Source organism: Mchenga conophoros, linkage group LG6, assembly GCF_057382185.1.
Source record: "Mchenga conophoros isolate Kocher_MC1m ecotype Shallow Benthic linkage group LG6, M_conophoros_male_GT1.1, whole genome shotgun sequence".
Taxonomy (NCBI): domain Eukaryota; kingdom Metazoa; phylum Chordata; class Actinopteri; order Cichliformes; family Cichlidae; genus Mchenga; species Mchenga conophoros.
This window is the reverse complement of record NC_140531.1, coordinates 30,588,062-30,602,304: the sequence shown is the minus strand read 5'-3', so window position 1 is coordinate 30,602,304 and position 14,243 is coordinate 30,588,062.

Sequence of the window (14,243 nt, the reverse complement as noted above, 5' to 3'; positions counted from 1 at the left end):
TGTAGCCTGCCACTTTCCCCATGACAGCTAGGATAGGCTAATTAATTGCTCCTGCCTTTTACGCTAATCACATCAGTGAGAAAAGCTATTTCAGGAGGAATCACTGGAGGATTGACAATAACTCTGTTTCCATGCACAAGTCTTTAACAACCACTTACGCTCATATTTTATTACCTGTTATTTGCTCATCAGTGCAAGTATTTAAGCAGCCAAACACATGGCAGCAACTCAGTGTATTTAGGCATTGTTTGAAGTAATGACTCCAAGTCCTGTTTTCTTTTGGTTTTCTGTGTTGGTGTATTTAAAGTATCCCAGCATATGGTGGACATAGAGAGTGGGTCTGAGTGGGTAAACCATCACAGAACCATCAACAATAACAAAAATGTTGTTTGTACAGAAGACTGCATGGAAGACGTGGAAAACAGAGGTTAGTGGAAGAGATCTGAATTTCATTTGCAGAAGTATCTGATCAAAGGCCACAGAGTACTGGGATTAAAGTTATGAAAACTTTAATTGACGATAAGGGGTAAAGAAAAGATTCAAGTCAGGTGACAGATCAAAGGTTCAGACCTACAAAACAAAACCAAATGTACACAATACCACGAAGTCACACTCCAGGAAGAGGGGAGCTTCCGTTCGCCTACAGGGACTGTTTGCATTAAACAACATGTAGACATGCTCAGGATGACCTGCTGAAGTTTAAACTGAGCATGAAAAAGGGTAAAAGACAGATGATTTAAGTGATTGGATAGATGATATGTGTCATATGGTTTGGTATGAATAGTTCCATATCTGTTAACGTGCTGGGATTTTTGCGCTGATAGGAAGGCAACAGCAACTCAGATAACTACACATTAAAGCCAAAACACACAGAAAAGCATCTCTGAACACACAACACATCAAACCTCAAATCAGGGTGCCACTCGTGTCAGCTAAGAACGTGAAACTGACGTTACAAGGGGATTTCTGTTGCAACATTCCGATCATAGGATCGGAATTTGGCTTAAAAAAATATGACATTTTGGGTGTATCCTGCCTTGTGTCAAAGGTTCAGGCTAATGTTGTGCAATTTTCTGCAAGATATTTTCTTGGCACACTTTGGGCCACTTACTATCCAACTGACCATCATTTAAATGCAACAGCATTTAAGTATTGTCGCTGATCATGTCTGTCTTTTTATAACTGCAGTCTACTCACCTTCTGATGGCTGCTAGCAGGAAAACACCGTCACAAAGCTCACATCATCTCAGGATGCTTTTTTGAACATGGCAATAAATTGTACTCACTGAACTCAAATGCCCTCCACCATCATCAGATCTCAGTCTAGAGCAACTTTGGTATGTGGTGGAACGGAAGATTGGCATCGTGGCCAAAAGTCTGCAGCAACTGTGTGATGCCATCATGTCAATTTTGTTCAAAATTCCTGAGGGACATTTTCAACACCTTGGAAAAAAACAAAAAACAAGCCTCTAACCCAATGTTAACAAGCTGTACCTAATATAGTAGCCATTAAGTGTATATCACCATTTACTTGGCACTGCATGAAGATAAGCCTGGGTTTGGCCTCAAACATAATCACAAATGTATATCATAGCAGCCTTACAAGAGAAAGGGACAGAGTAACTGCAGAGTCTGTTTAAAAAAAAAAAGTATTAAAAGAAAGTGTTTAAAGATAACATAATATTTTGGTGTTGATATCTTATGAGATGCAGGGTTCAGAAGAACCATCTACCACATGTGTGCTTTTGCTTGCAGGGGAACTCATCTATTTCATCTATATTTCTGATAAAACCCTGATAACCACGACCACTATGGGAAAAATCTTTTTAAAAAAAACCTTTTGTGTGTGGGTGTATATATGTGAAGTCAAGGACAGAGTAGATGTAATGTTATCTATACTGTCAAACTTTCATTATCTTCTTATGAAAATCCCTACATGTTGCGATTAAAAAAAAAAAATCTTAAAAGTTCCTTTCACTCTTTTTCACTTAACTTTTTAGCACCACCATGAACTCACTATTAAATTAACTTTCCCGTTCCTTGGGCTATGTCCAAAAACTTGCAAAACTACATTTCCATCAGTCTTACTTTAACTTTCTTTAGTTCATATGTGGCGTTTGGGTTTAATTCCTTTAGCAAGTGTTGCTGACTGTAATTGATGTAAGAAAGCAGAAAGATTAAAACCTTTGTAGACTGTAGATTTAATGCTTCATCTGTGCCTCATTTTGTATTCACAGATCAGTGAAAATGCAAATCCATTGATCCCACCCCAGCAATCCAGAACCAGCTCATACTTATTTGCATAGAATAGAAACGAAGAACTGTGTCCAAAATACACAACTACTGGGAATGGTCCTAAAGTCTGCTACACATATATAATTTTCTTTTCTCTACACTGAATACCTACAGGACTTTGGGGAGTAAATCATCATTTATATTACTAGCTTGTATCTTTTACTCTGCATGACTTGCATATAGTTTGAAGAATCTGGAGATAAATGATAAATGGACTGGTACCTCTCTATTCAGTTGAGCACTCAAAGCACTTTCTTACTACAAGTCTCATTAACCCAATCTCACACACATTCATACAGTTCTTTTATCTACATCTAAGCACTTTCAAACACATTCCCTCTCTCTCTCTTTCTCTCATGCACACACACACACACTTCAATAGATGCATTGGGAGCACCTTGAGGCTCTGTATTTTGTCCAAGGATACTTTGGCATGTGGGTTAAACAAATCAGGGATCGAGCCACCAATCTTTCAAATAGGAGATGACCCACTCTGCCACGACCTACTGAGTCACGGCCACCTTGCCCATAACATAACCAACGCACAACTCCTTTCTCATCCATACCTTTGCTGTAAAAAACACTCTTCCTATCTTCACAAAGATCCTGCAAGAGACACGAGTCAACTTCCACAGCAACTTTTCTCTTGCAGCGATCTGAAGAGCTGTTATCAGAACCTCCATCCTACAACACCACATCTCCAGCAACCAGTGCCCTGAGACCCAGTTACAAAGTACGCTTATATCATTGTGAAAAAGTGTGTACGTGTGTATTTATTTAAGTCGTGTGTATGTGAAAGACAAGAAAATTAGAGGGAAAAACAAGGTTGCTACACAAGCTGCTAGACCCAAATTGCATTTGCATTTTCCTCTCATGTTTTCTAAATATAACTTTTACAGCTTTTAATTACTTTTTTTTTTCAACAGGATTTCTCTACGTGGTTTTTTTCTTTGAAAAAGATCATTTTCTTTGCAGTCACTGACTTGAGAGGGTTAGTGAAGTTTTTTTTTTTTATCTGGCAGTGAGCCTGTAATTGCACTTTGTCATGCACACATATACAAAGAGACACGCTCACGGGCAGACACCTACACAGCTGTATTCGCACACGCACTCTGTACCATGCAGCATATAATTACATGCTGTTACAGTGACGGCCTTGGGGCCTGTCAGCCTGCCGTTGGTTCTAATACCTCAAGTGGGTACACTGTGTTGCCCAGTAATACAGGCTCACATATGCAGTCACGCTGATACCCAGCTGGAGTAGGACGGTTAGGTTTCAAGGCTGACTCTTGACATTCCTGATTCATTTTCTGTGAAGTGTACTTGTCCTACAGCAACATGTAATACACAGTAATTGTCACTACTCTTTCTAACTCACTTTAACTCACCCATTCTCACCAAATTATCAGAGCCTATCAATCTTTCTCTCCATTTCCCCTTTCTGTCCTATCTAAGGACATGGAGAAACAAGATGGCGCGGCCACGTCCAGACGCCTTCCTGACCGCTCCGCTCCGACTATCCACTTTTCTTATTTTTTACCTATTTTTTGCTCTGGTTTACATCCCAAAATCCTCTAGTCTTATAGTATACGACAGCGGATCACTTGTAAACATCGGTGCCAAGGTTGCACATCTAATCTTGGACACTTTTAAACCTGACCCTTCCTGGCCGCCAGAGATTCTACGCGGCGCGGAGAACAACAAAGGACGGGCCGCTCATCTGAGGCACAGAACAAAGAAGCGCCGGGGAAAACGCGCTGGTATTAGGAACAGACTGAGACAGCAGGCGCATCGCGCACCACTGCCCAGTATCCTACTGGCCAATGTACAATCCATGGAGAACAAGCTCGATGACCTAAGAGCAAGGGTCACCTTCCTTTTTTTTTTTGGGTCACCTTCCAACGTGACATGAGGGACTGCAACATTCTGTGCTTCACGGAGACATGGCTGACCCCCACCGTGCCGGACCAGGCCGTAACTCCGTCGGATTCATTCTTTGTGCTCCGCGCAGACAGAACAGCAGAGTCGAACAAAACCAAAGGTGGGGGAGTGTGTTTCATGATAAACAGAAAGTGGTGTGATGCCAGGAGCATTTCTACTCTCTCCAGCGGCTGCTCGCCACATCTGGAGTTCCTGAGCATTAAGTGCCGCCCTTTCTATCTGCCCCGTGAGTTCACCTCAGTCATCGCCACGGCGGTCTACATCCCACCCCAAGCGGACACAGGTATGGCTTTGTCCGAATTACATGATGTGCTGAGCTCGCTTCAAAACAAGGACCCGGGCGCAGCCCTCATTGTAGCAGGAGACTTTAACAAAGCGAACCTCAGACAAGTCATGCCAAACTTTTACCAGCATGTCTCGTGTCCAACGAGAGGGGATCGGATTTTGGATCACTGCTACACGCCATACAAGCAGGGCTACAAAGCTGTCTCACACCCGGCTTTTGGGAAGTCTGACCACAACGCCATCTTCCTCATTCCCCAGTATAAACAAAGCATACGGAGGGAAGATGTGACCAAGAGGGAGGTAAAACGGTGGACTGCCCAATCAGAAGCTACGCAACAGGACGCACTCAACGATGTAGACTGGGACATGTTCAGAGCATGCGCAGTCGACATCAACGAGTTTACGGAAGTAGCAGTATGCTTCGTCAATATGCTAGCGGAGGAGATTATCCCCACTGCGAGAGTCACCACATTCCCAAACCAGAAACCGTGGATGGACAGATCAATCCGCACTGCAGTAAACACCAGGACCGCCTCCTACAACGCGGGTCTCGCCACTGGCGATATGAGCGCCTACAAAGCGGCCTCATACGCCGTGCGGCGCACGGTGAGAGATGCCAAACGCCGGTACCGGGAACGTGTGGAGTCCCGCTTCCACCAGGGCGACACACGGAGTATGTGGCACGGACTACGCACCATTACGGACTACAAAGCCAGGGACACTGCGCCGATCAACGCCGACTCTGCATTCACCAATGAGCTGAATCGGTTCTACGCCCGTTTCGAGGTTAGCCAGGCGGCTAATGCTATCTACCGCCTGACTACCGAGGACAGTGACGTCATCAGCGAGAGACCGGTGACCAGCATCGCAGAGCATGACGTCCGAGCGGCACTGAGGAGAGTGAACACAAGGAAAGCGGCGGGGCCAGACGACATCACCGGCCGTCTGCTGCGCTGCTGTGCTGACCAGCTAGCAGGTGTGTTCACTTACATCTTCAACGAGTCCCTGGCGAAGTCTGTGGTCCCCACATGCTTCAAAAGATCCACCATCATCCCTGTGCCCAAGAACAGCAAACCCTCATCCCTGAACGATTACCGGCCAGTTGCACTGACCTCGGTAGTAATGAAGGTGTTTGAGAGGCTGCTGAAGAACATCATCTCCTCCTCCATCCCAGACACCACAGATCCGCTGCAGTTCGCCTACAGATCCAACAGATCCACAGAGGATGCCATCGCCCACGTCCTACACACCACTCTCAGCCACGTGGACAAGAAACAGGGTAACTATGTGCGAATGCTGTTTGTTGATTACAGTTCAGCGTTTAACACAATAGTGCCCTGCAGACTGTTCACAAAGCTGAGGGATCTGGGACTTAACAGCCGTCTGTGTGCATGGGTGTTGGACTTCCTCACTGGCAGAACTCAGGTGGTGAGGGTGGGCAGGTGCTTCTCCAACAGCATCACCATCAACACAGGAGCACCTCAGGGATGTGTCCTCTCGCCACTGCTCTACTCCCTCTACACTTCAGACTGTGTGGCCACCCACGGCTCCAACACCATTGTGAAGTTTGCTGACGACACAGTGGTGTTGGGTGCCATCTCCAACAACGATGAGGCGGCCTACATGGATGAAGTGAAGAATCTGGCATCGTGGTGCCAGGACAACCACCTCCAGCTGAACATCAGCAAGACCAAGGAGCTGGTGGTGGACTTCAGAAGGGGTCAGCACAGAGACTACAAGCCCATCATCATCAATGGAGCTCCAGTGGAGAGGGTGCAGTCCTTCAAGTATCTCCACATCTCCTCAGACCTGACATGGGCTGCCCACATTCAGGTCCAGACCAAAAAGGCTAGGCAGCGCCTGTATCACCTACGACAACTGAGGAAGTTCAGGGTCTCTCCAAAGATCCTCAGGATTTTCTATACAGGCGCTGTAGAGAGCATCCTCACACAGAACATGACATCGTGGTTTGGGAACAGCTGTGTGAAGGACCAAAATGCTCTCCAGAGAGTGATCCATACAGCAGAACGCTGCTGCAGGATTGCTCTCCCCCCGCTTCAGGACACCTACACCAGGAGATGCCGGACTAGAGCAGCGCAGATACTGAAGGACCCGTCCCATCCAGGCAACAAACTGTTCCAACTTCTGCAATCTGGTAGAAGGTTCCGCATCTTCCGGGCAAGGACAGAGAGACTCAAGAGGAGCTTCTATCCCCAAGCCATCCGTGCCCTAAACACACACACCCGCCCACTCACATCATCTATAATTGACTGAGACAGGACTCTCTTCCAGACACTCTAAACCAAGGCACAATGTACATTTCAATTCCTTTAACTTTAAATATGTTTATATTGTCTATCCTGTAAAATAGTCAGATGTCTATTCATATTAATGTACAGAATTCACCTGCTTGCTGCTACTACTGCACATTCACCCAGTGTATATACTATATGTATGTATATATATATATAATGTTCTTCCTCTACACCCCCCCCCCCCCCCATTTTTGCACATGTCGAGGAGCGTGTCAGGCTACATTTCACTGTGTGTTATACTTGTATAACTATGCATGTGACAAATAAAGAACCTTGAACCTTGAGAAAGACAACAATCACAACTCATCAAATCACCATAACCTCCTAATTAACAGTATAATTGTGGATAATTAATAAATTGATTAAAGTGCCAAGGCAGGAACCAAATATGCTCCACCCTTGGTCTCCCAGGGGGCTGACAGCTATGATTCCTCCCTCCCCAACCCCAACACAAACAAAGGCCTTCTTCCAAGACTTCAAAGGGAGGAATTAGATAATTCAGTGGCTATCCTGCCAGGGAGCAACAAGCTAATTTTCTTTCACAAACAAACTGTCAAAACACACATTTTGTACCACAACTGGAAGGGTCTGAGATCATCATCAACATTAGAACTTTAAAGGGAAGAGCTTTTTAGCTGTGCAGTGCTGGAAGTTGAGGAAAAGAACCCTTCAAAGGATAGCCTTCAAAGGGAGTTTTAATTATTACATGGAGACTCTCAGTCTCTGTTGTCATCTCTCTATTTTCACTTTCCACCTCTTTTTTTCCTGTCTCTATATTTTTTACACTCTCCCTCGGCAACAACCTGCCATATTTAGATGAAATCAGATGAAAAAGTAATAACCCTCAAAATTAGTTTTTAATTATATCAACACTGTGTCTCTTGTCACCCACTGCCACCTCCTTCTTCCGCACTTGCTAGATTCACTAACAATGTTAAAGAAGGATAGTGACATACATGCACACGCACAGATGTATTGGCCTATCTTGTTCATTTGCCTAAGCTGCAAATATGTAGAATCAGTAGCATTAATTAAACTACTTTTGAAGGCTGATTACTTTATTTATTTGTATATTTATAGTACATATTCAGCACTCTTTCATGCAAGTTCATGAAATGGTTACGATCTCTAATCTATTTATTTATTTTTGTGTCTGGACTTTAATTTTCTTGTGTGTGTGCATCAGTGTTGGGACTAACACGTTATTAAGTAACGCATTACAGTAACTACGTTATTATTGTGGTAACGAGCACGGTAACTAGTTATTATGCCAAAATCAGGAACGCGTTAATCGTTACTGGGATTTAGATAGGCTCGTTATTCGTTACTTCGTGTGGTGGCTATCGCGGAGCTTCCACAGATTCAATAACATTAGCAAGTGGTGGAGGCCAGCAGGTGGATGAAGGAAAAGGGAGGCAAGAGGAGAGACCCGAAGCGGCCGCTGGTCCGAGCGTCAGGTGAACTGAACTTCAGGTAAGAAGTTATAACCTGCAGTCCATCTGGGTCAGATATGAACCAAGTTTAGGTGGAGTTTATTTTCGTTATGCTGTCTTTTTCGTACTGCGTACTAGCTAGCATGACGGAGTTTCCATACAGCTGGGTGAGTGCTATGTTACTGATGTTGAACTTTATTTTGTTCATTTTTTTTTTTTTTTTACAACACATGAGCATGTTTTATTCTCTTTTTTTTTTTTTTTTTTGCCTGTCCCGTTTGGCTCTTTTGCCATCAGAATTGTTGTCTAAAGGCAAAGAAAGATGCCCAACGGATTTACTTTACCAAATTGACCATCCCAGCCTTGCCATAATGGTCCATTTGATTCACCTTTTATTGTTTATTTTATTTTCACTTACTGAATATGGGACAGACATGACTGGGGGAAAGAAGGGGAGAAAGAAAGAGGGAAAGAGAAACAGCTGAGAAGAGGGACGGGGGAGAAGGGCAAAAACCAAAAACCAACAGAATGAGCAGAAAAAGAAAAAAAAGAAGAAAAAAAGAAAAAAAATGCATATATCAATCACCTGGATCACCTGCTGAGAAAGAAAAAAGAAAACAAGCAGAAGAGAACAAGAGTAATAGAATAAACAACATCACAATGATATATGGGAATATGACAGTAAATACTAAATATTAAACATTATTGTGCAGCACATAAGATCAACAGAACACAGTGTGCTTTGAGGTAGGAGCCAAAAAGGGTGTAGTTTGTGGGTGTGATCACCCGTGTGTACACCTGTGAGCATGGACGCGCTTGGTTTTTTTTTTTTTAAAAGGTTCCTTCATGTAATGATCTGCTAGAGGGTGTGGGGGGGCCACAGCCCCGTCCTCCAGGGCATGAAGCAGGTATGGAGGAGATCAAAACTCCAGACATCCAGAGGCCCCCAGAACACAAGAGACCAAGGAAGACCAACAGAGGGGCAGCCGCGCCACTGTCCCAGAAAGAGCTGAGGAGAGTCCCAGATGAGGGCTCACTCAGCAGCCGCGGAGCAGAAGCCAGGGGGAGTTGCAGTGACGCGCCCGTGAGCTCCGCCGGCAGCCAGCCGTGCCTGAGTGACCGAGCCCCAGGCCGAGAGGCCGGGGGCACCCCACCTCCGAAGTGGCCCGAGCAAGCCCCAGGCTCCAGGCCCCGATAAGCGGCCGCCAAGGAGTGAGCCGGTTTGCTCCTGGACGCCCATCCCCGGACACAAAGAACCACCAACGCACCGATGTCTGAGGGAGTCCGCCACTGGCAGGGGAAGTGGTGGTAGGGGGAGTTAGGCCTCCATACCTTGGAGGGCCTAAGATGTCCCCAGAGAGGTGGCGCCTGACACCCAACCTGACATATAGACACAGAAATACAGGCACACACATATACAAACATCCATTCCCACCCTCATGCTCTCATATACACTTACTCCACACTCAACCAACGTGGAGACAGACATAAAGAGACGCTGTACACACGATCACACTCCCCAAGCGTACTCTAAGCCCCGGGTCTAGGTACCCTTGCCCCTGGAGGGGGGGAACTGCACCCAGACCCAGGTGGTGTTACCCTTTTCCCTGCGGTGGGGGGAGGCAGACTGCCCCGACTCCGCAGCAGCAGGGAGGCCCCACACTCCAGACCGCAGTCGGACAGCCAACTCCTCCTCCTAGCCCCCCCGCTCCAGCAGGTCGCAGAGAATGGGGGTGAGAGAAGACTCCAAACCTCCCTCCACCCGCTCATTGTAGTGTTGATGCATGTGTGTTCTAAGGTGCATTTAAAACCCAGGAGGGCATGGAGCTACCTGCCAGAGAGCAGCAGGTAAGCGCATGGTCCCTCCTGCTGGCCCTCAATGTCTACGTGTATTTAACATTGAGAGGTGGGCAACGACGCCAGGGGTGGGGTGTACACCCTGATGGTACTTTGGATTCCGTGTATCGTGCCCACCCCCAAGATCCTATATGTATGTGTAATGAGAGTGTGAGTAATGTGAATGTCTAAGTTGTGGGACTTTATTTTGTTCATAAGGTTAATTATTAGAGTTTCCAACCGTCCCGTAAAAAACGGAATCGTCTCGTATTCAGAGAAAATATTACGCGTTTCGTATTGAGGTGAAAAGGAACAGTTTGTCCCGGACTTCAGCTACAATGAAAAAGACACAAAGCTGGATTTATTCTGTCTTTGCTGCACAGCTGCCTCTTCTTCTCTCATTCTCTCCCCTCTCTCTCCTGTTGCTACTTTAATCATGAAACTGATCAATGATCAGCTGATCGGCTTTTCTCTCTTGTTTATTTATCCCCCACTTTGCGTCAGAAAGAGGAAACCAGCGGATGTCGCGGTAAACAACAGCAGCACTTTTAAGCTTGATCAGCTGTTGTTAGAATTTATTTAATATTAATTTCTACTATCAGCTGATGTTGGCTGGAGCCACAGCTGTAAAGCTGCTGGTCATGATATCGGTTTGGTTATGTGATGAGAGGGAAACACGAAGACGAAACCAGGAGATGTCCTTACTGAACCATCAGAGCTGTGATGGAGAAACAGGTTTACCTTTTAGGTAACATGAATGAGTTGAAGGGAAGTTATGAACTGTTTCTGAGAGACAAATAACACCAGGATACTTTTCTAAGTAGCAACCTTTTCTAAGTCTTGCAACAAACAATTGATAGATTGATACATATATACCATCAGAACAGTGTACATCGCTGTCACAACAGTGTTTATTTTCATTCAAAGGCTTTATGATTTTTCCTATAATGCCCGCGACGATTTTTTTGTCCCAGTCCAGTTCTGTATGCAGCTCATCTTCAGTCTGGTCTACATCTTTCTATTCAGAAGGCAGAATTTCCGAGTTCTGAGTACAATCGAAAGCACCACGACTGCAATTTTGGTGTTGGATGTAAAAAGCAGGCTAGGATAGAATCAGGCGTGGGATTTCTCTCGTGGAAATGTGCACATTATTTTTTCCTTTCTATTGGTAGGTGGCACAGTGCACTTGTGGCAAGTAAGCAAGCTAGAAGACTGGCAATCTTGCTGGGTATCCAGTTACGGAAGCAACACGTTAACAAGAGAATTCTGAGTAAAACCAAAGTTACTTTCCCTTGTAACTAGTTACTCTGAAAGTAACGAGTAACTTGAAGTAACTGAGTTACTTTTGATAGAAGTAACTAGTAATGTAACTAATGTAACTACTAATTTAGAGTAACTTACCCAACACTTGTGTGCATGCGTGTGTGTGTGTGTCCGTGCATGCGTGTTCCTGAAAATGATTTTGCATTTTTTATGTGATGTGTGCTAATCAGTGTTTATATATATGTAATTAATTATTTCTACTTTCAAAAGATGAAAAAAAAATCCACATTTAAAGGTTGAAGGTGACATAAATCTTTTTGCCACTCACACAAAAGACCCAGGTCCGACTCATCATCGACTATCACAAAAACAAGATTTAATGAGATTCAGGCAGTAAACCTAGAGTTAGTTAAGATGTGCAGTTGGGAAAATACATGATATCACTTGTCTGTGTACACATAGAGATATGTTTTTCCATGACGCTGGATGTATATGTTCATCAGCTGTAATTTGCAAACTATGTAAAAGTAAAAAATTTGTTTTTTGTAACCACAACATTTTCTGATACAGTCTGGCAAAAAACAGCAACTGTGCTCAGAATTCAGTTGTATTCAAAAGTAAAACGATCACTCTCAGATAAAGTTAGAAACCACAGAGTCTCTCATCCGTGTAGCCTGCACGATGACCTCTGCTCCTCCCGATGGTTGCTGTTGCTATGGCAGTCTTCCCAGTTTGATTTAGTTATGGACGCTGAAACTACTGTAACTGTTTCAGGATCCTGTACTACCAAACAAGTTCAACGTACCCAGGGTGCCTTTCTGTTATCTGGATTCTCTTATCTCAGCATCAGCAGTCAGGACAAGCGGTCACACAAAGCCAGCTATCAACTAGGTAAATTAACCCAGGGTTTCCCCTGTGCATTCCCATGAAAGGGATGGCAATGGCAGCATCACAAAAATATGGATAAGCGTATTGATAACAGAGTGGCTTATTTTATGATGGGGAAAAATATGAAAAGGCAAAACGTATAATACAGAGAGAAAGTAACACAGCTGTCACATAAAAACAGTGGCATTATGGAAAAATACTGTGCAGCAGTTTAGAATTATAAGCACTAAATGAACATTACTATATTAATTTGAAGTTAGAAAAAAGCCTGCAAAAATGCAGAATGTTTAACTTTACAGACTTTTCACCACTCTCTCATTAAGACACAGGAGAATCGGATGGATGTTTAATTAAATTAATGTTTAAAAAACAGTTTTAGGTGTCATTCCTGCTTCAGCCTCGGTTGTGTTTAACAGTCTTAGAGTAAAGAATAAATACAAAACACGAACTCAGACTTGGTCTATGTACACATTTGATATAAGTTCAACAATTACAAAAATTTGCTCTGTTTTAGGATGATTTATTAATGTTTTTAGAACAATAAAATTGCTGAGTGCCATTAAAAAAACTATAAAGTAACAAGGTACACCTAAAAATCTATATTGATTAGTGATCATCATGCAGGAAAGACAGACTTTAAATGCTATTAAATTTAGACTCTTTAAATTTAGACTTTAGACTCTCCATCTATCTGCCCACAGAGATCTGACTCTTTCAGGAATGCTGGTGCTACGTTCTGAAAACTGACTGGTCAGTAGATGGTGATTTCATATTTGCTGATCTTTAATCTGAGATTTAACCTGTTCTGAAGTAGGTTAGGTCTACAGCACAAGTTACCAAGGCAATATTCTCTTGTGAGAAGTGAACCATCTTCATAGTGCAGAAAACCAAGTGTTAATCATGAAATTATTTGGACAAGATGAAATCCTGCATCTGAGTACATTTCTCAGGTGTATGTAGACATGGTAAAAAAACAACAACCCATCTATGTGGTATTTTGTGGTGAAACTTGAATGTATGAAGTGGTACAATATGGTACTTTTAAGAGACTGGCCAATGCTATATGTACAAACCTAAATTGATACAATTTGTAGCGCTTTACCATGACTTTACCACATAATATACTGTTTGCTTGAAATGCCACACTTTATTTAAGGGAAATAAGAAATGTGAGAATTGTGACCAAAGAGCTTTTATTCACTTATTCACAAAAAAAACAAACGAAACTAAAGAAATCAGTAGCCTGGAATGGAAACAGAAACTAGGCAAAAAGCTGTGTATGCTTATAATAAAGGACTGTGCAAATGGATAATGTTGGGAGTGGTCTAAGAGGGCACTAAGGGGTCAGTAAAACCTTAAATGCTAGGACTACATAAAGCATCAAGCTCTGCTTAAAAACCTGGCCTCCATGTTTTTTGTCAGCTATAAAATGTAAGTACTTATATATATTTTTCCTGCTTTTCAATAACCATTTACAACAAAATAGCATAATTCCCATTTGTCTTGTGTTTTTTCTGGCTCTTCTACTTGTCTGTTCTCCTTTTGAAGGATCTCTAACCTCTTTGAGATCCTGTCTTCCCACCTTCTCAGCCCAGTCTCCAGTTTCCCCAGAGATGCTTCTTTAACAACCCCCCAGGGCCCTGGCAACCAAGACAGCTGTGGTTCCAGAGGCACAGCAGAGACAGTTGCTGTACATCTACAATACAGAGATGCTGAGCAAAAATAGCTACACTGTAAAACCCAACAGTGCATCTTACTAAAAGAAGTAAGTTGTTCTTACTCAGTTCTGAAAAATAGTTAAAGTAACTTTCATGAAGTGTGTTAGGTAGACCCAAAAGTATACATATGTTATAATAACTTTATTGTAATAAGTACACATGATGTTTTTGTAATGTTTTAAGTACTGTTGCTTTAAACTGTTTAAGTAGTGTTAATTCATTTGTATTAGTCATCATCCACAGCCCCGCCCCCAGCGTTTTGCCTGGAC